The following is a 27,224-nucleotide window of genomic DNA, read 5'->3' as shown; positions in this document are numbered from 1 at the left end:
GGAATATTTTCTGAAATATAAAGTACAACTCTGAAGGACTGCTCATGACTGATTTTCTAGCAGTGATCAGGGAATAATACTAAATTATTTTTTGCAGTTGAGTCTTCATCAAGGGCCAGACTCAAGATTACTTGGATTCAATAAAAGAGTTTCTTCCTCCCCTTCATCAGATATTTCATTGCACTTTGGTTTAGACCCCTGAAATTGTATATCCGCCATCAACAGGAGGTTCAGCATCTCAAAAAAAGCTCTCAGGCTTAGGGCCTTGCTTCTCTCTTTTCTGTTGTCGTGGCAAATAAACAATATTTTGATTTGATTCTGATCTCAAACAGCTAAGTGAAGCATGTTTATTTTCACAAGCACCATGCAAAGTTTGTAGGGGTTCTTCAGGAATTTTGGCAATCCATATACCAACAAAATGGAATTGCACTGAAGCTGATCATTAAGCAGCCATGTTGTAACCGCATCAGTTAACTCAGTTGTATAGGAAGGGCTTAAAAAAGAATGGTGATGTATTATATTGTGGAAACTGCTCAAGTCCCAAACTTTGATGAATTCTGGTTCATATATTGGCTTTCCAAAGTCAAAAAATAATATATTTTGCCCCACTTCTTGGACAATTGTATGCCAGACTGTAATGTTTATTGATCACTGTTCTTTTTTCACTTTCCATTGACCGTTTGTGTCCATAGTTATGCATAAGGACTATTGATTGGGTAGTAATTGCCCTCTAATGGAGGTCAGCTAAGGTCACTGGTACAAATTTGCCCTTCTTGATTTTTGTTCATTTAGTTTATTGGGATTTTGTTTTTCTCATTTTCAGTTTTGGAATCAATTTCCTTTTTTGTGCCTTTTTACATGCCATGCAATATTTAAGTTGTTTACAAGCTGTAAAGAACCTTCAACTTTATCAGTTGTCTAAGGAATATTTATTTCCGCTGTTACTATATGCTAGTCTTCAAGAACATAAGATACATTTGTCTGGGTAAAAATCTAAAGTGGAAATAATCAGTGTAAAAAAATGCAACATACTCAAAAAGATGATTGTTTTTATTTGTTTCCCTTTGGGACACTTGTAGACTGTAACTCAGACTGCATCTCCTCTTCAGAATGCATAATGAATTTACCTTCTTGTAGAAGCTACTGGAGTGTGAGTAGGGTGGAAGTATGTTTGAAAACATGGGTCAGAACTTTAAATCTGGTCTTATAGTCACAATAGCTGAGCCAGCACAGGGAGTGGGAGTATTAATTTACTACTGAAGTGTGGGTCCACAATGAATTATTGCACTCTGCAAGCAAATAATTAGAGATGAAACTGTGAGATGGGGCTATTGTTTGTTACACTTGTCTGCTATGTCTGAAATTGAATCTTGAGTTGTTCCAGGGAGAGGTCATATCTTCCAGTTCACTTTCACAAAACCTAGCACATCAGGGGTCTGATCCTCACTGAGTTTGTCTTTGAGATGACACAGCCACAGAAGTTATGATAAGCAGTAATAGAGTTTATTCAGTCATCAAATTGCAACAAACGTGGGTTACATTCAAGCAGACAATTTTGGAGGCAGAAAAACTAGTCAGCTAGTATTTAGCTTTTTTATAGACTTCCGTGTTTAAGTCAATTTTCATGCCCACACATACAAAGGACATTTGCATTTCATGGCACATGCATATCTGAAGCATCACACAAAACTGCTTGAATCCCCCCAGACTGCTTTTTTTTTGCATAAAATATATACTTTTTTCTTCTCTGGATTACCTTTTATCTAACTCTATGCTATGAATATGTTCACATAACTTCTAATTGTGTCCTTCTCCAGGCTGTTTGTAGCAATAATATTGGTGGCTTAATGAGTGACTAAGCAGTTAGGACATGTTTGTGGGAACATTGAATCCATCTCTGTAAATTAGGAGGCACACTTCTAAAATTGTCCATTCTAAAAGGTATCTGCCTGCCACATAGAGGAAAATGAAGCAAATAATTTGACCTTTAGTGATGCAAAGTCAAAAAGTTTGCAGAAAGTGTGTTGAACCATGTTAGACACTTGAGTTACTGCTAAGTGTAAAATGAGTTTCAGAAAGTGTTTCACTCATTTCAGGCTTTACAGACTTCACAACTACTGGCCATACTGCTTCGTCTTTGGAAGCCTGAAATTCCCCATGGCTGTTGTTCACACTTGACCTTTACATTGTCTCGTTGTCCATACTTGACATGGGTCAGGCAGACAAAAGCTGCTTTCCTCTTGTCAGTCAAACTGAGTTCTTTCTAATTTGTTCTTTAAGGCCATGTCATGCCTTTTGTGAATCTTTTGGACATGAGAAATCATATGAGAATGCATTTCTTGAGGAAAGCCAAAATGTCGTATTCTCTTATAAAAACTGTGAAAAATCACTTCAGGTATTTACTGCTGCTACTATGTACAAAACAAAGGAAAACAAACCATGATTCATTAAAGATTCATATAGCTCAGTTATTCTTGCCCTAAGATTGAACTATACCATTTGATTTGCCCTATGAATGTATCTTCAGATAGCTTTACCATGAAAGAGCTAAGCATGAGGAGCCACTTTCCTGATCCTCTGGTAACTATAGAACCAGACACAGACAGACAATTTTAGCTGGTAAAGAACAACAAAACTCCTCTCCGAAGAGCACATTAACTTGAAATTTTGCCCACAACTACATGTTTTCCAGAACAGAACTGATGTTAGTCTTGCTATTTCAAAGAAAGAACAGAATTAGTGTATGGCTCTTTTTATTAGCTATCTGAATACACCTTGTCTGCTGTTATGTAACAGTCTCCTGTGAAAACAAACCAAACATGCCTATGGGATATTTTGCAGAAAATAAAATGATTTCTGGTGTTAAATACACGGGCCAGAGGTAACACATTGTTCAGTGTGGCATGGTAGAATCAGACTTTTCCATTTTGCCCAATGGTCAGATGCTGCTACTCATGTTTAGTTTCAGGACTTGATGAGCTTTAATTAAAGTGATAATATTAGTCCTCAAAAGAAAAAAGAAAAGCAGAAACTTTAGAAACTTAGGTAAAAAAGGTAGAAAGAGGGCACAGATGAATAAGTGCATGCTAACAGAGCTACTCAAGAGAAGAAAATGTCTTCCATAAAATAAAACAGATTTTATTACATCAAAAATGTCTTCCAGTTATTGTGCTTATATATGATGTCAGCTGACATCCTGGCTGTAACAATTTTTGAAAGGAGCTGAGAATCAGCCAATTAACCATCTGAGCCAATGGAGGACAAGCCTTACAAGAAGCAGCGCAAGTGCAGCAGTGACCCGACCTGAGCTGGCTTTGGTGCCCAGTAACTCCACGCAGCATACCACCTCTCCTGTCCTGAGTGACCACCATAAGAGATGGAGCCCAAAGTCATGGACTAAATGAACTCACTGGACATTTGTGGACATTTATGGACATTTTACAGGCATTCCACAGGGGTGGTCCATAGACTAAGGGAATGATACCTGTGTATTGTATCAAAGGATGGGAAGGGGGGTGGTGATTAAAGAGGATGTATTGGATAATGTGGGACCTGAGCATGACGTAAATGGTATGGAATAAGGGGTGGAGAATGTGCTGGTTTTGGCTGGGATAGAGTTAGTTTTCTTCTTAGTAGCTAGTATGGGGCTATGTATGTTTTGGATTTGTGCTGGAAACAGTGTTGATTGATAATACAGGGATGTTTTAGTTATTGCTGAGCAGTGCTTACACACAATCAAGGCCTTTTCTGCTTCTCATACCACCCCACCAGTGAATAGGCTGGGGGTGCACAAGAAATTGGGAGGGGACACAGCTGGATCAGCTGACTCCAACTGACCAAAAGGCTAATTCATACCATATAAAATCATAGAATCATTAAGGTTGGAAAAGACCCTTAAGATCATCGAGTCCAACCGTTAACCTAGCACTGCCAAGTCCACCACTAAACCATGGCCTCAAGCACCACGTCTACACATCTTTTAAATACCTCCAGGGATGGAGACTCAACCACTTCCCTGGGCAGCCTGTGCCAGTGCCTGACTACCCTTTCGGTGAAGAAGTTTTTCCTAATATCTAACCTAAACCTCCCCTGGCGCAGCTTGAGGCCATTTCCTCTCGTCCTATCGCTTGTTACCTGGGAGAAAAGACTGACCCTCACCTCACTACAACCTCCTTTCAGGTAGTTGCAGAGAGCAATAAGGTCACCCCTCAGCCTCCTCTTCTCCAGGCTAAACAACCCCAGTTCCCTCAGCCGCTCCTCAGAAGATTTGTGCTCTAGACCCTTCACCAACTTCGTAGCCCTTCTTTGAACACGCTCTAGTACCTCAATGTCCTTCTTGGAGTGAGGGGCCCAAAACTGAACACAGTACTCGAGGTGCGGCCTCACCAGTGCTGAGTACAGGGGCACGATCACCTCCCTGATCCTGCTGGCCACACTATTCTTGATACAAGCCAGGATGCCATTGGCCTTCTTGGCCACCTGAGCACACTGCTCATTCATGTTCAGGTGGCTGTCAACCAACACCCCCAGGTACTTTTCTGCCAGGCAGCTCTCCAGTCAGTATGACATCATGCTATGACATCATGCTCAGCATATAAAGCTGAGGGAAGAAGCAAAAATTCAAGACAGATGGTGCACATGGCCCAAGGGTATCTACCTCTTCACTTGAGTATAAAAGGAAGGTAGAGAACGAGTCGAGAACTGGTTCCTAACTTCTAGGTGGCTAGACTTAAGAGACATTATTCAATTTGTGATGTATTTTTAAAATATTTACCCCCTTTCACCCCTTTTTTTCCCAGCTGAACTGATTCAGCCACCCTTTCATGTTGCCTCTTATTGCAGGTGTTAAATGGTTAGGATTTTCTATCAGACTGTCATGATCACACTTCCAAAAATGTAGGTTTTGCATAGTAAATATATCTATTCAGCCTTAACCGTGAGTTTCATGTAGTTAAGTGCTAAAGAGTGATAACTCTTATTTAGCCAAAACTGCCATTGATTTCAAGCACTTTCAAAAATGCAGCGTCAGATCCTATATCGAGTCCACTAAGTTCTGCTAAGCTGAAAGGCATATTGCGTTTTGCCTGGTCTTTCCCTATAATTCTTCTGCTAGTTATGTTTACTGATGGAAGAAGGACAGCTAGAGGACTCTTACCTGACCAGCACATTCAGCAATATTAAGTGAACTTTGTTTTATGTTCAGACAGTTTAGCAATCATGCCTTTTATATGACTAATTTATGTCAAACATGTCAAGAGTGTTTTTTTCAGATGTACTGCATCCAGTATGGCATCAAGTAGCTACTGTTCAATACACAGCTGCATACCTAAGTGAGCAAAGTATTAAACATATCTTTCAGGTCTGAGGCATTGCTACTAAGAAAATCCACTAGAAGCAAAGATATGGCAGCACCCCAATGTGTAAAGTGGATTTTCTTGAGAACCTACTGTAATTTCCTGTCTTTCAACATCCCTTATTGCAATTTTATTTTATAGTATAACAACATATAACTTATAGTTTTTGTCCCATTCAGGTAGGGAGAAGAAAAAACCTAGTGAGAATTTGTAATGTATCATGAAAAGAACGTGTGCCAATTTATAAGATAACTGTCATATGTCATTTATAATGTTGTGAACATTGTCATGAAGTCCAGTGTTGTATCCCAATAAGGTCTATTGATTACAGAAAGGGTCTGCAAAGAACAAATTTGTTTAGAAACTTATTTTTAACCTTCTTAAGTGTAGTGGGATGAATCCCACCTCGAGCGTTTTAAAATTGCTTTCTTGATATGACAGAAGGGTAAGATAATTTAACTAATGAAAGACAATGCAGTGAAACTGCATTTTGCAAATGTCCAAAGAGGTGGCCACCAGGCTGATTTTTTTCAAAACCACTTAGAGAGTTGAGACACATTCTACTTTGTAGCTCAGTCCTAATCCTAAGAGAAGTTACTAACTGCTGACCTCAAGAAACACATTCTCATATGATTTGTCATGTGATAAGAGATAAACACATTCAGAGAGCAATCCAACCATTCCAAAAGGTTTTATGACTCAGCTGTGAATTATTTTACTTGGACTGTGGCTGTTTTTTAGCTATGGTTAATATTTGCAAGAACACTGAAGTGGCCTAAATGCTTCAGCACCATTTGTAAAAAATTGGCATACAGCAAGATTCAGGCTCCCAGTTGAGAGTTTTTTTCAAAGGATAGTAGGTATTTAAAAGTATCTAAAAATGCATATGCAAGCTTAAAGATATTTTTTAAAATATCTGATCATGTTAGGTGCTTAATTCACACTGAGATGCCTATCTCCCCCTCATCCGCAATGGAAGGATCATTTCCATAACACCCAGGGAACAGACACAGGGGAGGAAGAAGTTTATTCCTTTTTAACTATTCCGATATCTTCATAAAACACTGGAGGACTTTATTGTCAGTGCAGTCCTAGGTACCAAAACATGTAATAAAACCATGCCATTGAAAACAGCCTGAGCAATACTAGGTCAGTTTGTAGTGCAGTGCCTCTGAGACTTCCCTGATGTTTGAAGTACCACATCATTTTCTAAAATCATCTGCTCTTCTAGTAACTTCTCTATTGAACACAAATTGGGTAACTTCAACACTGGCTTCAAATTATACCTTTGCTACTTTTCTCTTTAGGTTATTGTATTCAATAAATATAACATTAAAATAAGCTACCTCTCTTCAAAATTGAATAAAATATTTCTCTTTGGTCTGGCCTTGGCTGTTACAATATTGAATAGAACATAGAATGTAGATCATGTATTACGTGCTGTCATGACTCCTTGAGGTTGGAAAAGTGTCAAATGCAAAAGGATTAAAATGAGACAGACATTATCATGTGTTTGTGAGCCATGATAGATATTATTGATCCTAATAACCTCCCTTAGATTCAGACATTAAATCAGAAACCTCATATTCTGAAACTGGTAATTTTTCATCTTAGTGTATCAGGGAAAAAGAAATCCTTTTGGGGAGAATTTCAACTCCCTTTGAAGCAGTTTCCATATCATATTAAGCATTTTCATTAATTTGCCGTAGAAGCAAGAGTCACTACCAGATCCACAAAAATAAGAGTAATTCAAAAATTTCCATATACTTTTCTTCTACTCCTTCTCAATTTTTCTAAATCCAATGAAAGGTTAGTCTTGGGTTTTTTCTTTTAGGAAACGGCATCAAGGTAGTTAAACTGTTAAGAAAACATTGTTTTCTTAAATTCTGGGAATTGTTTGACAGTAGGAGAAAGAGAGAATGCTCCTTGAATATTTTGGCCCAGTTCTTCATTTGGCTTTGAAGACTTTGCATTCATTCTGCATACTTTTTATGAAGTTCCACAAGACTGTTACTTAGGCAGACAGGTATTTAAAATCAGTACCTATAGACTGAATATTTGGCCATAAACATATAAGAGAGAATATACAGCAAAGCTTGAAAACCAGTCAGAGTATTTTACTTGTCCTATAGTTTCAGTTCTAGGAATGTCAATCTGGCTGCTTTCAGCAATAACATTTAAAGAAAATACAAACTAAGAAATTTAGTATGATCCCTTAAGCCCAAAGTTTGATTAGAAATACTATTCTCTCCCATCCTTTCCCTATTCCTGCAAAACATATCTGGAGAAAAGAAAAAGGGGGGGAAAAAGAGCCTGGGTGAAACACTGAAAAGTTTTGGCAAAAAATAAAAGACAAAATATTTTCACTTTTAAATAATACATAATACTTGTTCAATGGTAAAGGATGCTTCACACTCCTAGCCTTGTTGGAGGAGACTGATCAGGCTACATCTCTTATCATGACATTCACTGAAAAACAGTAGAAATTTCTTTTATGTCTCTATAGCATAAAGCAAATAGAACTCAGTTATTCCTTTCCTAGATAGCCAAAAGGCTCATATGAGGAAATAAGTTTCAAACAACTAGTCTATGACTCCACTATTCAATGTAGAGAACTTGAGTTGCTAAGTGCATATGTAGGAAGGGTAAAACAATTTAATATTGTTGTAGATGAGCAGCAAATTACAACCCCTGAAAGCAAAGAAGTAGGAAAGATGTTGTGGTTTAGATGTGTTACGGTACTTCCTAGGGCTACTACTGGCTAAATGCTACTCGTACATCAACCCTTGCTTTTGGCTGTATATGAAGTCAAAACAAGAAGTTACTGAAAGCTGAATTCATGGGGAGAAATTCTAATCCCACTGAAGTCAGTGAAAAAAGTCACACTGGCTTAAATTGAACCTATATTTCACACCTGGCATTTGCACAGTGTGATGGGAAGTATCTGTTCCAAATATTTCATGGGCTTAAAATAGCACAGACAGCCTAGCAAAACAAGGGTGTACCTTATTCATAAAAATGGCAACACTGTAGTTATGTGATGTTCTTAAGGAATTTATTAAAAAAAATTTTCCTGTGTAGCTGTCTCACTTACTAAAAAAAATAAAAAAGATTTAAAGTAGAGTTAGCAAGTTAGCCTCAGAAAGTAATTTAATATGAATATCATTATTAAAATCCCACTGCTTCAAATGAATTTTTTCAGATTAATAAATCTGCTGAGATATAAAATGATCTGATTTATAACTATGTATTAGTAGATCTGAAATGTCAGTTATTAGCTCCCTGCTTAATGCTTAGATTGTTATATAATTTTATGCAGCTTCTAGAATAGGTTCAAAAGGAAGAGAAATAACAATTTTCTGGGCACCATTTCAATTAAATTTCCAGACCAGAGAATAACACTCAAGGTTACATTTTCTCTGATTAACATAATCTGAAATAAGATATCGAAGTGTTAGTAATTGGCATGGCAAACAGTTTCATTTACAAATATCATTTCTTGTTTAATGGAAACCCACAAACTGGATACACTGGAAATAATTTACAATACAAAGACTTTGTTTCAGCAGGAGTCTTAGTCATTGTAGTGTAAATTCTGTTAATAAATAAACTAAAAACAACCTATTGTCCGTAAAAGTACACAAAGATACTAATCCTAAAGGTTGTACATTAAGTAAAAATGCTTTGTGGATAACAACAAAATCTTGACCTGATGCCGAGCACTGAGAACAAAATCACTGGCAGTGCATTTTTTTGTTAGTGATGGATCATGGGGTTAGTAATTACCAGAGATGTATTCCTCTTCATACAGCATGAAAATCAGGAGCCAGCCTCTTATTCCAAGAGATCCTTTGACACTGAGAATGAGCAGAAAAAAACTCTGCTGTGCTGGTTAATTCATAATTTACAAAAATTGGCAACTGACTTCATTGGAGCCCTGAATTTATCCTATTCTTGACATAACCCTTTCTTCTAGACATCATTTCCTTTAGTGAAAATATTCTCATTCATAGAATCATAGAATCGTTAAGGTTGGAAAAGACCCTTAAGATCATCAGTACCTGTCCTGCTTTACTCTAAAATATAGGACACTGGGAATACAGCCCTTGTGTAGAAAATGCATTAATTCCTGATGGGATCTTTATGTACAAACTTATTAGATAAGCAGAAAGTGATTCTACAAACCATGACCGTGTTCTTTGCCGAAAACTATTTTCTCCCATACCAACACCACTGGAGTTTCTACATCCAGTTCAAGATGAATAACATAGAAGGTATGTGGCTTCTTTATAGAATCATAGAATCGTTAAGGTTGGAAAACACCCTTAAGATCATTGAGTCCAACCGTTAACCTAGCACTGCCAAGTCCACCACTAAACCATGTCCTCAAGCACCACATCTACCCGCCTTTTAAATACCTCCAGGGATGGAGACTCAACCACTTCCCTGGGCAGCCTGTTCCAGTGCCTGACTACCCTTTCGGTGAAGAAGTTTTTTCTAATATCCAACCTAAACTTCCCCTGGCACAGCTTGAGGCCGTTTCCTCTCATCCTACTGCTTGTTACTAGGGAGAAGAGACCGACCCCCACCTCGCTACAACCTCCTTTCAGGTAGTTGTAGAGAGCAATAAGGTCTCCCCTCAGCCTCCTCTTCTCCAGACTAAACCACCCCAGTTCCCTCAGCCACCCCTCATAAGACTTGTTCTCTAGACCTATCCCATAGTCCAAAAAGACTCAGGGTATTCCCTGGCGGAAAACGCCCCAAAATGTGATTTTTAAAACACTCAAACCCCACATACACACAAAGAAGTAAAGTTACCTTTAAGTAAGGATTTTAATTTTGAAGAAAAAGCACAACACAGGGAATAACAAAATGAGCCTTAGGGGCTATCTCTGGGAAAAAAGCTCATACATACTGCTATTGCCATTAGCAAAATCAGCTGTGGAGCTAGCAGGAACTCACATTTAGCTGAGAAGCCAGCTTCTGGTAATGACTGATATAAAAAGCCTAGCTCACACTTTACCTTTTGTCAGTTGCTTTTTTGGGTAACCATATGATATTAGCACAGTTAGGAAAACATAAATCTCAGCGCTGAATGTTATAAACCACCCTCACTCCCTGTGCATCTCTAGAGCCAAACTACATAAAAGCTTTTCTGTAACTGTTAAGGCCAAGGACAATAACTAACTTTGCTGGTATTTCAGGCTCCATTTTAGATCACTGAGCCATCAGACAGAGAATCCAACATTTTGGGGTTCAGGCTCAATGTCAGGTATTTAGTTGGAAATGTTCTGCCCATGCACAGTTCATTTTACATCTTCAGTAATAACACTAGTGAAAAACACTCTTCCAATCACTTCTCCCTCTCATTTCACAAGTATGGGTAGAGCTGTTTTTGTTCTATTTATATCGCATCCTTTTTATATTAATGTTCTGCTGGGCTTCAAGATCACTGAAGGATGTTTTCTATTCCCCCCCAGAATATCATTACTCTGTTTGCAGCAGGCACAGGGTGGTGCCACATCTGAACCTCCAAGTCTCAGAGTTGTGCAATAAAAAACTGGCTGCATGGCAGGGCCCAAAGAGTTGTGGTAAATGGAGTTAAACCCAGTTGGCATCCGGTCACAAGTGGTATTCCCCAGGGCTCAGTATTGGGGCCAGTCCTGTTTGTTTAATATCTTTATCAATGATCTGGCTGAGGGGATTGAGTGCACCCTCAGTAAGTTTGCAGACGACACCAAGTTGGGCGGGAGTGTTGATCTCCTGGAGGGTAGGAAGACTCTACAGAGGGATCTGGACAGGCTGGATCGATGGGCTGAGGCCAACTGTATGAGGTTCAACAAGGCTAAGTGCCGGGTCCTGCACTTGGGTCACAACAGCCCCATGCAATGCTACAGGCTTGGGGAGGAGTGGCTGGAGAGCTGCCTGGCAGAAAAGGACCTGGGGGTGTTGGTTGACAGCCGCCTGAACATGACCCGGGAGTGGTCATGCTCAGGTGGCCAAGAAGGCCAATGGCATCCTGGCTTGTATCAGGAATAGTGTGGCCAGCAGGACTAGGGAAGTGATCGTCCCCCTGTACTTGGCACTGGTGAGGCTGCACCTCGAGTACTGTGTTCAGTTTTGGGCCCCTCACTACAAGAAGGACATGGAGGTGCTGGACTGTGTCCAGAGAAGGGCAACGAAGTTGGTGAAGGGTCTGGAGAACAAGTCTTATGAGGAGCGGCTGAGGGAGCTGGGGTTGTTTAGTCTGGAGAAGAGGAGGCTGAGGGGAGACCTTATCACTCTCTACAACTACCTGAAAGGAGGTTGTGGCAAGGTGGGGGTGTCCTGGTTTCAGCTGGGATAGAGTTAATTTTCTTCTTGGTAGCCGGTATGGGGCTGTGTTTTGGGTTTAGGATGAGAACAGTGTCGATGATACACTGATGCTTTGGTTCTTGCTAAGTAGTGCTTAGTGTTGCTAAATAGGTGCTAAGTGGCGCTCACACTGGTCAAGGATTTTTCAGCTTCCCCTGCTCTGCCGGGTGCACAAGAAGCTGGGAGGGAGCACAGCCAGGGGGGCTGACCCAGACTGGCCCAAGGGCTATTCCATACCATATGACGTCATGCTCAGTATATAAGCTGGGGGAAGAAGAAGGAAGGGGGGGGGCATTGGGTAAGATGGTGTTTGTCTTCCCAAGTAACCGTTACGCGTGATGGAGCCCTGCTTTCCTGAGGATGGCTGAACACCTGCCTGCCGATGGGAAGTAGTGAATGAATTCCTTGCTTTGCTTTGTTTGCGTGCACGGTTTTTGCTTTGCCTATTTAACTGTTCTAATTTATTTTACTTCAATTATTAAACTGTTCTTATCTCAACCCACGAGTTTTCTCCCTTTTACCCTTCTGATTCTCTCCCCCATCCCACTGGTGGGGAGTGAGCGAGCGGCTGCGTGGTGCTTAGTTGCTGGCTGGGGTTAAACCACGACAGTGGGGGTCAGTCTCTTCTCCCTAGTAACAAGTGATAGGATGAGAGGAAACGGCCTCAAGTTGTGCCAGGGGAGGTTTTGATTGGATATTAAGAAAAATTTCTTCAACGAAAGCGTAGTCAGTCACTGGACCAGGCTGCCCAGGGAAGTGGTTGAGTCTCCATCCCTGGAGGTATTTAAAAGACGGGTAGATCTGGTGCTTAGGGACGTGGTTTAGTGGTAGACTTGGCAGTGCTAGGTTAATGGTTGGACTCAATGATCTTAAGGGTCTTTTCCAATCTAAATGATTCTATGATTCTATTATTTTCTTATATACTGGCAGTCTTGTTTTTTAGCTTACTTCACCGCAGTCTATCAAAAAAATACTTAAATTCATATTTTGAATGTTTTAATGTAACAATGAGTCTCATATCTAAAAAAATAATTTGGACTAGGACAAAGAAAAAACCCTCACAACTTTCACTCCTTCATTCTCACATGTAACAGCTTTCAAAATACTCAAGGCTTTTCCTCACATAAGGATGCTGCTCACTAGAGAAAGAGCAGCATTTAGGACTGCAAAAGAAAAATTAAAAATTGTTCTTGGTATCCTAGGACTGGATCATTAGTAGCACATCTGGAAAATTCACAAGAAAACCAGTTATGACTATGATTTCACCTAGTTTTTCAATGCAGCAAACGTTGTGTCATTTGGATAAAGCATTTACAGTTCTCAACAGAGATTTAAAATCACTCCTAGCAAAATCAGAAGCAATATTAAATGAGTACTAACATTGCAATTGGACAACAGGCTCCTGTTAATCTTCCCTAAAAAGCAGATGAAACATAATTCCTCACAGAAAGCTAATTCTGTGGTTTCCTGGTTCCTGTGGGCTGTACTAGCAGATGGTATCAGCAGCATCCCTTCAGGTTTGGCTAAAAGTCAGCTTTTCATTTCAATTTGTCTCTTTTTAATTTCAACCATGAATACTATATATAGTAAAGTATTTATTGTAAAATACCATTTGTGGTGAAATTTAATGTCTGTCTACTGAACAACAATTTGCAGATAACATTTTTTTCTCTGCAGCCAGATACAGAGACAATTCAAACAAACTTTCTTCATGAGCTACCCAAGGCTGATCCATGCAGTGTCACAGAGCGTTCATCCTTTCTAACATTTTGGGTCTATTTTGCTGTGATACCTTTCAAGTGCCTTTCCATATTAGTCGTGGGCCCAGCTGTCAATGAAGAGATCCTTAGATCCTTGTCTGAGCCTGGGACTGAGGAACAAAAGTTTGGAGCTGGCGTCATATCTCCTCATCATTAGAGCTGATTCTTCAGGAGATATATGTCTCCCTCCAACATCCTAACTTCCCCTAGCCTGGGCCCTATTTTCCTCAACCCTTGAGACCAATCTGACTGTCCTCAAAAGTAGAAACCATACCTCTGTCAATGGTGTTGATGAATCTGCAGGACACATTCCCTTTCTTAGCTTGCTCGCTGTTGAAGGAGGGCAAGCAGAGGAGTCAAAATGAATGGAGTGACATTTTCCTGGGCAGGTTCGTTTTCTTCATACAAAATAAGGATCATTGTCAGTAGCCACTCTCTCTGCTTTTTATGGATGATGGGAGAGAGGATCAGACAAGTAGGGATGACAGAGGAGATTATCTTTCTTGACTGTTATCTGCAGAACACCGTTCTGTGCATCCTCACAAGTGGTAGGGGTGTAATGCTACAAGAAGACTGATTGCACACGAGTGCAGGCGTTATTAAAATTAAGTCAAGTATGCTTAATAAAAATTTAGAAGGTCTAGCTAAGAAAGTATTACTGATTTCTATAACAAGATTGCACAGACAGATGGGCAGAATTAAGATTTCATGGAAAATATGGTGTATATATAATTATATACAAAAGTGAACATATGAAAAATATTTTTATTAGTGGCAATTTTTTACATAAGGATGTTCTTTGTAAATTTCTTTGCATTATATACATAAAATCAAACACAACTGATGATCAGACACTGTGGGAAAGGGGACCGTAAACCCAGTGGGATACATGAATATGAGCTATAACTTAAGGACAACAATTTGTATCTTTTAATTTGTTTTCTTGATCTCATGTTGAGATCCTTAACCTTATTCTGCACTAACTGCATCCAGTCTTATTTTTTATTTTTATTTTTACTGATGAAATTATAATCTGTTACAGTTTTTTTTTAAATTATGTTTATCTACAAATAAAAACTGCTGTTAGCAAGTGAAAAGCTCCATTATTTAAATATCAGAGCCATACTTTGTTTGCTGTAGAGGAAAAAGGTTCATTTTAAATGACAATGAAAATTCTAAATTTTTGGCTTTTACTATTTTTTCATCAGGACACTAACAGTGTATTAGTAAAATTCTGCCTCTAGGCTTATGATAAACATAATGCCATGCAAACCTTTTATCCTGAAATTATGAAGAATATATATTATCTCAGTCATTTTAAATTGCATTAGTGTCCAGTGAGAATAAAAGAACAGTGTTTCCCTTCCTAAAGTAACAGCATGAATTTAGTTCTGTGTGACTGTCTTTGTAAACATTCCCTAGGGTAACCCTTAGGACCTTTTAGGAAATAGAAGATTGGTGCTCAGAAAAAAAATCCTACAACTTTCTTTTATTAATTTTAAAGTTCTTAGAAATGTAACTCTGCCCTTGTCTTGATGACATTCGTCAAATATTTACCAAATGTGTCCTTCCACATCATCTTACTATGTAACTGATGAAACATTAAAAAGCTGTCAACAGTGGTATATTTATAAGTTTGACTGCAAAATCATTACATTGCCTATAAATGTCGCCATCATGCAGTAAACCATTCCTATGCAGGAAAAAAAGGAGAGAAGGTCACTCTGATATTTTCTGGACAGTTATCAGGGTTGTTGAATTAAAAATTTGATTTCACACGTGCTAGGTCCTAGGTCGCCTCTTCATCCACCATTGGGGTGGTGCTGGGGAATACTGGATGGGAAGGTTGCATAGTAAGATTACTGATACTTGCTTTAGTACTTTAATGATAAGGGGCAGACAAAAGTATCTCCTTATTATTAAGTCAAATATCACAATACTTAACATCTCCTTAATAATAAGGAATATAAGGAGTATTTCCTTAATATTAAGCAGTGTTTATCTGCTTTGCTGAATCAGAACTATAGTTGTTATCTATGCACCTATTAGGAAGATAAGGAAGGAGAATTGGTTAGGTTAGCAGGAGGACAGGTGATGGGCAGTGATCAGCTGTGGCAATGGATGATCAGTTTAAAGCAGGCAGATAGATAAGAATAAAAAGAATTAGTGAGAGGGTGAAACCGAGAAAAAGAAAGACTCAACAGCAAGAATAAAGTTCCTAGCACTAAAGTTTATTGGTATACGAAATTATCTGTGGTAGGAAATGATAGATATTCTATTTTTTTACTCACTGCACACAAGATGAGATAAGGTATTCATAAACAGACAACAGTAGGAAAAAAATCCTGTTCTTACAAGCAGAAAGACAACAAAATAACCTTAATAAGGCTTTCCGATTTTGTAATTTCCTTGGTACTGTTTACATGACTTAGTGGCAGATACTGCAGAGCAGTCTGTCTGTCTGAGATTTGTAATAGGTTGTTTTAATAAGCCTTTCTTGTGATTTGTGTTTCTGATACGAACAGCAATTACCCAGCCAAGTAATGAGACTCTAATGATCATGTCTTTCCTAGATTACTTTAGAAGTTCATCAGAGAAGCTTGATAGCATTGTAAAACTAAAATCTGCTTTTTCTCCTGTCAAGACACATCTGATATTGTTCTACTAAGTACTTTCTACCTGAGTGATTGAGAGATGAAAAATAAATATATATATGTGTGTGTGTATGTGTGTGAACATGAAATATATGTTAATTTTATTTACCACTATTTTTATTGTAGTATGATATAGAACTAAAAAAGTAAATTTGTTTCTGTATAAAGTCTGATCCAAATCTGTGCATCAATATATTTCTTTTCACCACAAGTTTTGTGTTGAAGTGTATCTCCCCTGTGTACAGGAGGGAGTTTTTTAGTATTTAGTATTTCTGAAATTTTAGTTATTTAGTATTTTTGGGGAAAAAAAAATTAGAGGACCTAAACAAGGTTATGAACTTCAGTTCAATGCAGCGTCATAAAGGACTGGCACTATACAATGAAGAAAGGAAAAGTGGGGTGATGATTTACCTCTGCTTGCAATAAGTATGAGTAATAATCCTGACTCATTGGACTACATATCAAAATTTCTGTATGACCAAGTGTTGCAAATCACGTACCATATAACTTAGAGGGATAAAAGGCTAGGGTGAATTTTTGAAGTTAGTTTACTGGCAAAAAAGGACAGTGTCCTACGCATCCTTTTCTTCAACTGTTTTAGACATTTATCTTACGATGGGATGAAACCCATCCTAGAAGGGCTTATTTCTCTCTCTTAATAGACAGGGAGTCTTGTAAGACTAATTCTGATGTTGAGGTCCCCATTAAAGAGATTAACATTTGATCAGAAGAATCCCACCACAAAAGATAGTCATCAATGATGTGACTCAAAAATTTTCATGGTAACAAGTCTTAATTTAAGCTGTGAGACAAGCTTCTTTTATAGGGCAATTAATGTATGCTTTGGGTATGCAGCAACCTCATGACTTCAACTGCTTAAGGTTGACCTTTAGTCATGCAACAAAATAATACTGTGAATTGTTTTACTGGAATAAAATTTAAAAGCAATTTCAATCATTTGGATAAGGTTTTATTTTTTGCCAGATGATTTATTAATTTACTGATTTGTTTCTTTGTTTTCATATATCTTTTCCTCTCACAATGTGCCTTATAAAAAGGAGGAGGAAACAGAATAGAGAGAGTTGATACTATTAATTGGAAATAGTTTTTTCTTTATCATATCTACATGTTTTCCAAACAGATTTTCTTTACACCAAATTACTTCATAGCAATGTGGTCAGAATTTAACATCATTTCAGTCACATGAGCTGCTCATATTAAATGATGGTCTGAACTTCAGGTAGATGCATTTCTAGTTTAGGAATTTAAATTCCAGTTTTAGGCTTTAAAAGCTTTTAAGGTCTTGATTGTTAATGGTGGCTATGCTTTTAATGACAAACAGAAAAAAATGTTTAAAACACAGAAATTATTAGTTTTGTCTTCCTACAGGTAGTCAACAGAAACTTAGAAAAACAGGTATTGTTAATTATCCTGATGCTGCTCAAATAAAAATCACCTATACCTTGTCTCAAACAAGTGTAAAAAATATTAATTCAAGCTGCTTTGACTAAGGAGAAATAGGAATAGCAACAGCAAAAACTCCCTTCATCCTAAAGAGACACTTGGGAACAAGATTCCTAGCCCAAGGGCCCCAAAACTTTTCCTCCTGGAACTCAGTTTCTTTCCTGCGAGCTAGAAATTACACTCCTTGAATTCAAAGTATGTAACTGCTGAGATAAACAATTCAGGAACAAACCTTACCTTGCAAATTGATGGCTGCAGATTGCTGGTGTACAATGACAAACGATGACTCTGCTCGGGATGTGTTTGCAAGCAGAGAAATAGAGGACGGGCTACGTGCATCAAACACTTAAATTGCATTGAATAATGCAACTGGTTGAGGTCAATAGTTAGTAGAAAACATTAGAAAAAGGAGCCAGTGGTTTCACAGAGTGAAAAGAATGGCACAATATAAGGGAAAGGAGGGCTGTAAGGCTTGGGAGTGTATGTGCAGAGATAAAAGTTTGAAGCATTTGCAGAAGAACAAGAAGAACAGGAGGAAAGATGCAACATAGGTGATGGAAGGACGGTGACAACTATTAATTTTAATGAGAAGTTACTTAGGCTGTGTCTTCATGGCATGAAAGCGGTGGTCTCTGAAATAGTGTAGGCTCAAGCATCTTAGTTCAGTAAATGGGGCTTATTAGCAGAGATGTGGTGCCAGCAAATTAAATCTTGCTACAAAAGGAAGTGCAAGTGCATGTTTGGATTTAAAATCCACTCTTGGAACCAGATCATTTATGTTAATACCCTCCACCACCAAGCATTGCCACCCATGAGTATACAACCTCAAATGCCACCATAGTGCCAGACTGACCAGTGATATCAGCAATTTAAAACTCTCAGGTGAACAGAAAATATACAGGGAAGGAAATCACAAGAAAAAATATAGTTTTAGCAGCTAAATATTTACATCTTTGGATGCACGCCTTTATTGACCAAAATATACTTTGACCTGTTTTTTTATAAAAGGGGAACATGTTCTTCTCTTTTGATTTATTCTATTTGACAACTAAATATACTTTTCAGGGAGTTCTAAAAATAGTTGACAGACTTTTAGTTATCTTTTTTCTCTAAATCTAGCTCATATAGTACCAGGTACTTTATAAGTATTTAAAAATATTAAACAATGGTAATTTTACAAAATGAGACTTGAAACAGTTCTTGTAATATCCTGACAGTTTTGCTTTGCTTCATGGAAAACAAATGACAAGAAAAGTGGTGTTGCTAGTGAATAGTGCTGCAGAGTGCTGAGCTAATGTAAATCCCTCATTTATGTAAAATAAGAGGTGAAGAGAGATTTAGTGAGTGAACTCAAAAGTCATACATAAGAGAAAACAGGTTTCAGAATTGACCTGAGCAGGATAAATTGTGGCATTACTCACACAATGCACACAGGGAAATTGATTATCTAAGAGAAAAGCAATAACAAAGATATTCTTATTGAATAAACTTTCTGTGTTCATCTCAGTATATTTCCATTCAATGATGACAATAAAAAGAACAGGAAAGCTTATGCAGCAGACCTTCGAAAATGTCAATGTCTTGTATACACTTAGTACAGCATTTTCTTAATCTCATTTCTTCACTTTCTGTTTCATTCCTTGGAGTACCACTTTGTGTAAATTCTCAAGGGAAGGGGCCATTTGTTTACTTTGCGCGTACAGTGGCCCGCACAGGGTAGAAAACTCAGGCAAATTGTGCAGCTGGACATCACTGTTAACTGTTATGTTATACATTGCCAATAATCATAGCCATGCGAAAGCTTTGAAATAGAAACCTTTTAATTTCAGTGACCACAATTTTTGAGATATTCATGTCCTGTTATTTATTTGAGGTCACTAGGATTTTCTCTGAGATGTTGCACATATGTTGCTGAAAACCAGGATATGGCTCTTCAGCTCTTGTTACCTTCTGTAATTTGTGTATTTGTGTGACTGCCATGTTTAACTCACTGTTGATATCTGAACCACTGTTTTGTTTTATACAGGCAAATTAAACCGAGTATGTCAAAGCCATACATCCCCATAATCTCTGTAGAAATGAACCAAGATGCATACACTTAATACTGCAGTAAATTAACAGATTAATGGGAGATTTCTTCTTACCTTACGAACCCAAAAAATCCATCTCTTTGTTCACACTAAATTAATTTTACTCTTTGCAAGTGGTCCATTCCTAATTTTACATTTTTCAAAGATTATGAATAATACCAGACTGTAAATTTCAGATTCAGTACTTCAGTGGTATGCCCCCTGGGATTTTGTTTTCAAGTCTACTTTGAGACTTGAAGAGCTATCTTCATCCAAATATGTATTGGTCTCTGGTTCTGCATGTACTTATCCTTTGTCTTCAGATTCAAAGCAGATTTACATGGTGCAAAAAATCCCCGCACAAATAAAACTCAGAACATGGGAACCACTGTAGTCCAGGAGGCTTGAATCTTTTTGCCACTGTGGAAAAACTATTTGACTTCTCTGTGTCCAAATACAACTGAAGCAAGTTGTTCCCAGCTGGAGTAAAGATAATATTATGCAGAAGTTTGTCCTTTGGTAAATTATCCTTGCGACAACTTACTACTTTAGGTATGTAGAATTTGTTGTTCTAAACAGAGCAGTACAATGAGTTACTATAAAATGTGTTCCTTTCTGAACAGGTGACTAATTTAATAAAAATAAATTTTATATGATTCATAGAATTACAGACACAGACTACTTGAGGCTTGGAGGGACATCTGGAGATCGTCAAGTCCAACATCCCTGTTCAAAGCAGAGTCGATTAGAGCAGGTCGCTCAGGGTTGTGTCCAGTTTTGAATGTCTCCAAAGATGGAGACTCCACAACTTCTCTGGGCAACTTGTTCCAGTGTCTGACCACCCTCACAGTAAAGAAGTTTCATCCTGTCCTTAAGTGGAGTTGATCCAGATTCAGATAAATAAATAATAAGTTCAGATGCAGATAAAGGTGGGAGAAAGCTATTTTTTCAATGGTCAGTGCATTTTTTTGAAGGAACAAACTTGATAAGTTTCCTACATCGCTCCAGATGATGCTGTAATTCCAGTCTATTTTAGAATGATATTGCAAAGGTGACAGGATAAAAAATATTATTTCTAGATATAAAACCCATGCCAAATCCTTATTGTAACAACTAAGTGGAAACTCAATCAAGTTTAAGTTCTATACTTGTTTTTGCTATAACACAACCCATGTCATAAAGAACTTGAAAGTGAATAACTGTTCCAATACATGTGAAAAATATGAATGTGTGTGGCACAAGTATAAATATGAGCAGATCATTAGGAATCTAACTTCAAAGGGGAAAGAAAGACATATTTGTCCTATTTTATGGATGTAGAAAAGCGTCACAATAAAAGTTCATCCCACAAGATCAGCAGAGCAGAACTGGAAGCTGGAATCAAATTTAAAACCTGTTTCATTTAGAAAAAGAATCTCAAGTAAAACTGCAAAGTACATTTATAGTAAACTTGTAGTCTAGTATATCCTGATCCAGATCAAGATTGTTGCATATATTATTTTGACTTCTTCCATTATTTAAATAGCCCTAGAAGTGTATTAGATTTTTTTACACAAATATGACAATATCTATTCCCTTTTTCTTAGAGGCTAGATGTTAGATGAAGCATATTGAGTAACAGATAATAATAAATGAAAAGGAAGGAGTGGAACTGTAAAGGCAAAGAAAGTCATATACTCAGGTTGCAATATGAATTTCTAGACTGAGTAGACATAAAGACATTAAAAATATTTACGGAGTATAGAATCCCCAAAACTATACTTTAAAAAAGCTTTTCTATTTTCTCTTTTTCCCTTCCCTTCCCTATCAATTAACCTAATTAGATATGTTCCAGAAATCAGAGTGGAATTCCCCTTTTCAGATAATGAACTGAGAAATTTATAGCCACTTATTTATGATCTAGATGAAGACATTTGATTTTGGCTCATGTCCTGGTTTCAGCTGGGATAGAGTTAATTTTCTTCTTGGTAGCCGGTATGGGGCTGTGTTTTGGGTTTAGGATGAGAACAATGTCGATGATACACTGATGTTTTGGTTCTTGCTAAGTAGTGCTAAGTAGTTGCTAAGTGGCACTCACACTGGTCAAGGACTTTTCAGCTTCCCATGCTCTGCAGGTGCATGAGAAGCTGGGAGGGGGCACAGCCAGGGGGGCTGACCCAGACTGGCCAAGGGGCTATTCCATACCACATGACGTCATACTCAGTATATGAGCGGGGGGGGGGAGTTGGCCGGGGGAGGGGCAACGATCACTGCTTGGGGGCCATGCTGGGCATCGGTCGGCGGGTGGTGAGCAATTGTAGAGTGTATCGCTTGCTTTGCATTACTATTGTGCTATTATTACTTTTTTATTATTATTATTGTTATTATTACTATTATTACTGTTCTGTTTTTATTTTACTTTAGTTATTAAACTGTTCTTATCTCAACCCACGAGTTTTCTCCTTTTGCCCTTCCGATTCTCTCCCCCATCCCACCGGTGGGGGAGTGAGCGAGCGGCTATGTGGTGCTTAGTTGCTGGCTGGGGTTAAACCACGACAGCTCATGACTCAAGCTTTCTGTTTCTCACTGCTGAATACATTACTTGTAAAAAAAAATGCAAATACCTACTGACAAAGTTTCCAGCAATTTTATAAAAGAATTAGAGGCAGACTTTAGAAGGTGATGTTTTCACACAAATGAAAGAAACTCAGCTGAAACCTCTTTACATCCATCATAATTTTTTCCCCAAAGTCAATAGAAAACCATCAGTATATACCATCTGATATTCAGGATTTATGATAGCAATTCAAAGGATGAATAAGATGTAGGTCCAAATTTCATAACATAATCTCATGACAGTAGCTATTTCCATGATTGTTAATAAAGATATGAATAAAGATGAGCTTCAGTTTAGATTAAATAATTTTTAAATAATTAAAATATTATATGTAGTTAAGGATGAAGTCATTGTGACTTCCTTACCACTGGAGGGGAAGCCTTGGTCCTTCAAAGAGCAATTCAAAGATCTTAGGTGAACTTGGTCCTTCAAAGAGCAATTCAAAGATCTTAGGTGAACTGACTGTTACCTGTTGTTAACTGTACAAGCAGCAAGAGATGATTATGTCATTAAGTTAATTAAATGCCTAAAGTTCATGGGATGAAAGCAGACCTCTGTATTCAGTATGCATTCTGAATCAAGAATATTCTCAATTTTAGGTCCCTAGCTGAGATTTAACCTAAATATTCGATATCTCAAAAGATCACTCAGGTTCAATTTGTGGCCAACTCTAAAGTACACAAAAAACCTCTCATACATAAGACAAATATGGAAGTACAAATGTAAAATGAAAATGAGATCTTCAGAATGGCAGAGGAAAACAAAGTAATGGCACTAATTAATATTAAAACACTTAAATACCAGGTTGAGTTTTCAGAAATTGGAATTGTTTTTTTCTTTACCATCTACGTATTTTTTACTCCATACATTAAATTACATGTAATGAAAGCTACATGAACTCTTACTTTCTAGCAAAGCTATAGCCATATTTTTGCTGATTTTTTTTTCTCCTTTCTGCTGTACTGCAGTCTTGAAGACAATAGATAATATTTTTTTAGTTCTCTGTTCTCCTGCAGTGACAAGAATTGGTATAATAGCATTACACCCCAAATTGGTCCCAAGTCTATAATAAGATTCTAATATTGTTGTGCTTTGAGGTCATAGAGCTTTCTTGTAAGGGTAAATTCTCAGAATCATCTTGTGCTTGGGGAACTCAAATTATCTTCAGTGTGGTTTGAAAATCACCACTAAACAAGAGAGAAGAAAAGCTATTTTTTTATATCCTACTTGGATACTATGGAACCAATCAACAGGTACAAACCACAACCTCCAACATTTCAGCAAGCTCCAAATTGCTTTCTGTTTGGTCATTTTTTCACAAATTTATTTTTTCATTGCCTTGCTTTCCAGTTTTTTTCTCTCCCTCCCTTTCTCTTCCTCTCCAAAACAAAAGGGAAATGCTTATGAAAGTGTGTGTGTATGTAAGCATGTCTGAAAAATGCCAGCAGATTACATTTTTGTACTAAATACTTGTTTGAAGAATTCTTAGAGAATGTCACAGGTTATATTAAAATGACATGTTTAAGACTTCCAATACCTGAATTGTCCAGATAATCCAAAACAGAGCCTAAATGTACATCTTTCTTTACATTCTTCATATGTTTCATTTATTTTAATGAATTTCTTCACTATTTCTCATTATTTAGCTAATAAAAAAATCTTGTATAATGTGATTAGGCATCCAGAATAAGGTTCTCACTATATCTCTTAGAGATAAATGTAGGGATGTGTAGCAAGCACTACACATCAAGGTTATCCCGCCAGATCTCCAGCCCACCCGGGCTTTATACCCCCAGCAGTAGGCGTGTCATGTTATAAGGGGCGGAGACAAGGGAGGGTCGACCCTTAACTCTTTCCGTACAGCACGTGATCTTCCGGTCGCCAGCCCTTATCTTTACTACATTTCCCCCTCCCTTAGCTCCAGTAGTTCTGGATCTTGCTGGGGAAGCTGCGTGTAAAATAATCGATATATGGTAAGACTTATACAGACACGCATCCATTACGTTCATAGATTTTGCCCAGTCCAGCCAGTAGTTCGTCGCGGCTCCCTCATTACTCCCCCACACCATCAGGATGCATAGGGAAATGGTAACCTGTCAAGATAAGACTCAATAGATTGATTAATGTCTATACGGTCGAATATTTCGACTGGGTACCCATTCTAGCGTCCCTTTCTCGGTTTGCACACACGCATACCCACGCCCCAGGCAACGGAGGGAATAAGGCCCCCCCCATTCACGGGTTTGCAGGTCCCGTACTTGAACCAAAGGGTAAGGCCCTTCGTTCTCATTGAGCCGGAAATGTGCCTGGGTTGCAGTCTGGGTTTTATAGGTGTTCCCTCGAATGGTATGATTTAAGGTAATTAGTGCCGTCGTCAACAGACGCTGTGCCCGAAATAAGGGAGGGTCAAGGGGAGGGGGAACCCCTGTTCCTGGGCTTATCTTTTCGAGTAACTCTTTTAATGTGCGGTGCGCGCATTCTACAATGCTTTGGCCCGTACTGTTATAGGGAATGCCATGACTCAACTGAATATCCCAGCACGCGCAAAAGTCCTTTGTCTTCTTGCTGACATATGCCGCTCCGTTATCTGTTTTAATTTTTTGTGGGATGCCAAGTTGCGCCATACAGTCCTGCCAATGTAAAATAACTGCGAGAGCATTTTGTTTAGCATGCATAGTCGCTAAAATAACTCCACTGCAGGTATCAACTGTGACATGCAGATACTTACGTGGATTAAAGGGTTCATAAATCATAACATCAGACTGCCATATTTGGTTGGGCTGCAACCCTCGAGGGTTTACCCCTGCCTCCCAGAGGGGACCTTTGGAACACACAGGACAAGCAGCAATCACAGAGCGAGCATCTTGCAACGTAATGCCAGCGAGCCTAGCTAAACCGCGAGCTCCACAGTGGAGGAGCTCATGCAGGCGGAAAGCTTGCCTTAGGTTAGAAGTTTCTTCAACCGCCAGTACGCTCTTTGCTAAGCTGTCCGCTACTTCATTCCCAGCAGAAAGAAAACTCGATATGGAACTATGACTATTAACATGGATAGGACAGACAAGAGCGGTTCTCATTTGCAGTGCAGTGAGCAACATGCCGGCAATCTCCGACGTTGCCCCAAGTGCCCATTGGCACTTCTTCAGTAACTTTTATACATAGCAAGAGTCTGTGATTAGATCCAAGGCCTCTTCGGGCCATTGAGTGAGAGCCATCCATACCGCTTTGGCCTCAAGATACTGCACGGATTGCCCTTGATCTTGATAACTAATGTGGGTCCACTGACCATCCTCCTGCCATGTAACAACAGCTTTCCCAGTAATCGATGACGCGTCGGTAAAAACCGTGCGGCCTCCGGTGGGTTGAACCACTATTTGATAGTCAGGTGGAATCATGGCCGGAGAAGGGAGGCCCGCTTGTAGCGGACCCATGTCTTGTATACATGCATTAACTGCGCGTAGATCATGTAGCAGTCGCCACGCTCCCGATTTTTTCTTTATCACGAAAATGGGGGTGTTCCAGGGACTTGTAGAGGGTTCGATGTGTCCTGCGTCAAGTTCTCGTTGTACCAATTGTCGAACAGCCGCCCTCTTTTCCTCTGTCAATGGCCACTGCTCTACCCACACTGGTTTATCTGTCAACCAGGTGAGTTTTAATGGGCGGACACAGGCAGTGGCCATTATGATAAATTTGTACGCAGCACTATATTCATCTTCTGCAAGCAACATCGTCCCAAGATGACAATGGGTAACTCAGCAATGGCGGGGTTACACCATGCTACCCTAGCTTGTCCGGATTCCAGATCCTTCAACATAATTTGCATTGGGTTCCTGCTTTGATGCGAGGTCTGCATGCCTCCCACGCCTTGCAGCGAACCTCTCGGTTCGAGTGGCCAATCATCTGGCCATAGATGTGATGGGATTACTGTAACATCCGCTCCTGTATCTAAAAGGGCTCTTAACACGAGGTGTGGTGTTCCCCCCAACTCTGGGAGCCATGGGGTAACTACAATATCTACTTCTGGTCGTGTGGTCATGTTTAGGGTGAGTGCCACATACGGCGAGGCTCTATCCCCAGCCTCCTCTATTGCGTGCTCCCATCTCCCCAAGGCAGCTGAGTTGGATATTGCATCATTGGGACCGCAGGCGACTGTGCTGGTCCCGGGGAAGGAAAGACTCCCTGTACCACACATTGCGCTGCTGTCGTCGGGCCTGTTGAGCTGATCACTGGGGCAGGTGGGGATGGCACGGCCCTCAGCCATCTCCTCTTCTCATTTCCCCAGCCCCGTCTCCTTTGCTGACTCCCCGCTTTGCACTGTCGAGCTCTGTGGCCTAGTCGCCCACAGCACCAGCATCATAGGTCTCTCTCCTTCCCCTGTTCCAGGGGTGTTTATTTTTGAAGGGCATTGTCGCGCCATGTGTCCTTGCCCCCCACACTTACGGCACATAAGTCGTGCACCGCGGCAGGCCACATGGACTGCAGCCACTACCAGTTGCATACTTTGCGCCTGTTCCTGTTCCAGCATGTAACAAATCATCTGTGAAAGCGTGATCCCTATGGGTAACTGTCTTAGCAACACTGCAGTTTGTGGGTTTGCTTGCGTACGTGCACAGTCAAGCAATATCGCCTCCTTAGCCTGCTCAGGAAGTCGAGCAACCTGGAGCGCCGCTTGCAGCCCGTCTAAAAACTTTGTGAAGGGCTCACTTAACGATTGCCGTATTTGGACCCATGGAGGCTCCCTTTTATCAAGGGCCACGATGATGCGTATCGCTTCCTGGGCAGCTTTCGAAGATGCAGCAAAATCGCGCCCCCGCATTCGCTGAGCCTGTGCCTGAGGAGTTGCGAACTGCCCTTCACCCATCAGCTGCTCTAAAGTCACTCCTGCCATGGGATGGTTGGCCTGTTGCGCCTCGATAACAACTTGGGTGCACCGATTCCTCCACTCCTCCCTAAACAATACCATCATCGAGGGGGTC

The sequence above is a fragment of the Nipponia nippon genome, unplaced genomic scaffold (genome assembly GCF_047370975.1).
Source record: "Nipponia nippon isolate SJK-2023a ecotype South Korea unplaced genomic scaffold, ASM4737097v1 scaffold_29, whole genome shotgun sequence".
Taxonomy (NCBI): domain Eukaryota; kingdom Metazoa; phylum Chordata; class Aves; order Pelecaniformes; family Threskiornithidae; genus Nipponia; species Nipponia nippon.
This window is presented reverse-complemented; position numbering follows the sequence as displayed.